The sequence below is a fragment of the Triticum aestivum genome, chromosome 4D, assembly GCF_018294505.1.
Source record: "Triticum aestivum cultivar Chinese Spring chromosome 4D, IWGSC CS RefSeq v2.1, whole genome shotgun sequence".
Taxonomy (NCBI): domain Eukaryota; kingdom Viridiplantae; phylum Streptophyta; class Magnoliopsida; order Poales; family Poaceae; genus Triticum; species Triticum aestivum.
In genome coordinates, this window is record NC_057805.1 from 111156408 (window position 1) to 111161012 (window position 4605).

The following is a 4605-nucleotide window of genomic DNA, read 5'->3' on the forward strand; positions in this document are numbered from 1 at the left end:
GAGGGGCGGCGAGGGGCAGCGAGCAGCAGCGCCGAGCGGCGGCGGAGCTAGCGAGGTGGCGGCGGTAACCGACGGCGGCGGCGGTGGATCGGGCGAGGGCGGCGGCGTGAGGGGAGGAGGAGAGGCGGCGGGGTCGGGCCGTATTTATAGGATGAGGGGTGAGTTGTGTGGGCGAGGGGCAGAGGAGAGGCGGCGGCAGAGTCCGGCCTCGTCACGGCGGCGCGGGATGCGTGCGGGAGCCGGACTCGGGGACGAACGGGCGAGCGGCGGGGCTGGCGGGGCCGCGGCTTGGCTGGAGCTGGGCCGGCCCAGTCGGCGGAAGAAGATTTTAAAAAATTATTTTTACAGACAACAAAATATAATAAAACGATATAAAACAAAAATATACTATAGGCATATAATATATCAAAATTTTCAGAAAAAGATTTTCTAAAACATGAACATTTTTCTGCATCAAATAAAATCCGCAAAAATTTAAATAAAGCAAAGAGTGCTACTGGTTCAATAAAACCTCATAAAAGTCATTTTAAAAATACCAAAATAATTTCAAATTTATTTATCTCCATTTTTCTATTGTAGGGAATCATTTTACCCTAATTTCCATATATTTTAGTTTTGGAGAAAAATAATTTGAATAAAACCCAAATAACTCCGAATTGAAAATAATTTCAAAGGGACTTTATATTTGATTCTTTGAAACTCCCAACTCATATTTCATATGTTTTGAAGAAGTCATTTTATCTTCTCTCATGAAAGTCATTGAGTTGCTTAAAGTTTCTGAATTTGAAATATTTCCAAATGGAATTCAAATCTTTTTAAAACCCTTTTCATTTATTTAGATGGAAGAAGTCATGTCATCTTCTCTCTAGGGTTTTATGATGAAATGAATTTGTATTCATGGAGATCATAATTGCAAAATGAAAGTTTGGGAAAGTCCTTTTATTCCCTCTCATTTAACTTTCAAAATTTTTAAATTTCACTCAATTTCACACAAGCAATCACACCACAATCAAACAAACAACCCAAAACTATTTATTAATATAACATTCCAAAATTTAGAATTTTGGGATGTTACAAACCTACCGCCCTTAAAATGAATCTCACCCTCGAGATTCGGAAGGCTAGCAAGAAAGAGGTTAGGTTTGGGGGTCTTCTCAAAATTCATCGATCGTCACAGGGGTCTGGGGTGCTACCACCCTTAGAAGCATGGTTACGGTTCCATCAAAACTCATGTACTCCATCCTTATTGTTGGAAGTGTCGATCTTCAGGATAATTCCTTCTCCGGGCTCTTTCGGTAGTGGCATAACCTTTGCCGCAATTCTTCTGTCCTTTCATCTTGGTAAGGTTCTTCTATGACTGGGTCTTCTTAGCTGACAGGTCTGGCGCCAATACTAAACAACTATCAATATCTCATGGTGGTCATCAATTTATGGTTTCTCCTGCAGGAAATGGGTCTGGGTTGAACCTCGTCATGTATCCTACGATTGGCAACAGCTGCCTTGTACAAGGGAAAAATTGTCATACCATTCTAAGGTTTAAACAAGGTTTTAATCGTCGTCACTCTACTATGGGTAAGTCACTCGGATTTACCATCCCATATATCAAGGTGAATAATAAGAGTAAGTCGGTATGGTGATCAATCCATCCCGCACCCAAATCATTACCTTGTATATGATTTAGCGAATCTCGCATTCTAACACTCGGTCATCCTCACAAGCATTGCAGAATTTCTCTTGTCAACGAACCAAGTTCGGATCAATCCATTGATTCTGCAAGCCAAACGAACATCTATCGTTCCTTCACATCTCTCAGGTTTTGCGTAACTCCTATAAGATCATTTGTTGATAAAGGCATATCCTTTTCCAGGGTTTTTCCTTCGGCAAGAATGTGCTTGCTTCTTGGTAGGTCCTAGAGCATGTGGGTTATGGCCCACCTCGTCACTTGTAAACCTTGAACTTATCATCGGGGCAACTGATCATTATTCAAACATCCATCTTCCTAGCATTCTTAAATCCATCCAATGTACTGTCTCTCTTCCTTCTATTGGTACCAAACTAAGACGTGATTACTCAGACTCATCATGGAGTTACAATTGCTCCATATTACCGACATTATACCTCCTTTATATCCAATAGTACTCTTCATATCCTTGGGGTATCCCACATATCCAGATAAAACTCCTACTTATTTTGTCCGAAGTCCACTTCATGGAATGCCATTATCTTTTCAAGGGGTCAAGGGTCCTCACAGGGTACTACCACCCTTGAAATGGACAAATTCATCCATATACCATATTTCTCATATCCTCAAAAATGGTCAAAATCTTTCTTCATAGAGTAACTACTCATAAAAATCCAAATCAGTACCAACGATGCTAACTTTATTGATTCTCAAATGAATACAATCTCTTGCATTTTCCAATACATGCCTTAACTCAACACCTCAATATAAAAGAATTGTTCCCACTACTACTACATTTCTTTTGTTGCAAACTCAACTATTTATCACAAGTCTCCTTCTCCTTGGGACATTCTCTGGCATAGTGCCCTGCTTCATCACAACGGAAAAATATTACTTCTGACAAGTCTTGAGGTTTCCTTGTGATTATATAGCCTCCTGGGGTCCTTGTCTTCCCTTTTGGGCAATCATTGAAGTAGTGTCCTGAATTTTTGCACCTAAAACATGTGATATGACTCAGGTCCTTCTTTGTAGAAATTGGGTTGTTCCTGGAATCCAATCTATTTCTCTTCCTGGACTTTTCCGTACCAATCAGGAATTCTATCTCGTGTGGGTCATACTCTACTTCCTCTGTCGGGAATTCTACTAGATCCCCATTCATACAATTCTGGGAGATGTGTCCTCCTTCTCCACATGAATAGCATGACTTCATGCAGGGCTTAATTGGGTGTTCTTCGGGTGTGTTCTCCACCTCTTCCTTCATCACAGTTTCTTCTAAAATTTCCATGAGGGCTCCTTTCATTGCTTCTTTCTTCTGTTGGATAGTTCTTTGAACCATGGGGTAAATGTGACACTGAGTAGGGTAGTGGGTAGTCCCTTCACACAAGAAACAAGTAATCCGCCTAATTGGGCATTTTTCAGTTGGGTGATTTTCTTCACGATAAGGGCATTCATCCTTGTGTTTTTTATGGTTGTGTCCTATTTCTCCACAGAGCTTGCACGTGCATGGTTTCTTCATATCATTTCCATAAGGCTCCAACTTCTGGGACACAAAACGAGACCTTTGCAGAGTCAACTTAAATTCTTCCCAAGTGGTTACTCTTTGCCATCTATTGATGGTTTGGTACATCCTCCACCATGTAGCGGCACCTCTTTCAAAGCACTGAAGAGCGTGCTGGGCCATATCCTTTCCGACTATAGTGTTATTCTCCATATGATCTTCCATGTTCTGAATCCATTGGTCCGTCTCCAATTGACTCATCAGTCCAGAAAAATATGAGTTCATCTCCATTCATCCTCTATTGGATCCAGGGGTTTTGGGGTGAGATAAGAGAGATAGAGAGGGATACACACAATACAAACAATAGTTTTGAAAAGACAGATTTTATTTTGTGGTTGTCGGAAAAAACAACAAACAAATGACAGCTCACAATCATCGCATCTAATGTATGCATACAACAGGGGTTTGGGCTTCTAAAGGTTAATAAATCTTCAAGGTCGCCGAACTCTTCAAGTCTTATTCATGTCTCCGATGGCTTCTTCAGATCATGCTTGTCCTTCTCAAGTTCTTTTGCCAGATCATCTCTGTTGACGCGAAGTCTCTCGTGACATCCTTTAATATACTGGAGTTGCGTTCCAAACTTCTGGGTTTCAACATCCTTGGCATGAACCATGGTCCTACTGTCCTTCAATTTAGGATGAATCTCCGGTATCTCGAGGTTTTGTTCCTCCAGCTTGGCTACCTTCACCTTCTGGGTCCTGAGTTCTTCACAAAATGCTTCCTTTGCTGATAGATAATCCATCCAATCCTTCCGAAGAAATGCATGCTTAACTCAGCACGGTGACAATAGCATAAGCAGGCGATAACATCATGGATAGCCATGTTTATGCACTTGTCATTGCCATGAGCTATCATTCCATAGTTGATATCTCCTGCCTTGTGGTTTTCTTGACAAAAACTTTGAGTTTTAATGCTCCATGTTCTGGTCTTTCTCTGACACACCTTGATCTCGGGTATTGACAGCTTCAATAGTCTGACAAGTTCCATCAGGGTAGCCTTCCTAGGTCATACCAACCTGGAAATTCTTCAGAGCCTTCAAATTCTCCTAGTCATCGGAGTCTTCAACTGTTGTAGTTTCCATTATTATAATGCACGGCAAAAATCCATCATTCCGAAATGGTCTTAGTTGTCCGATATCTTGTACTTGTTGGAGTGGTCTCCTCAGTCGAGTCGAATCTTCGTGTGGTCAAAAGGGAAAGGGGTATAGTCTAACTAAAAGGGAATATTTGATAAAGCTCAGAAAAGAAGAGAGGTAAAAGATCTTTTTGAAAATAAAGTTTTAGAGAAAATCTTTCCTATGTGTCGTGGAATTGTCACGGCAGATGTCCTTAGTGTCAGGACTTAGTCGCGAGGCCAGCGCATCTAT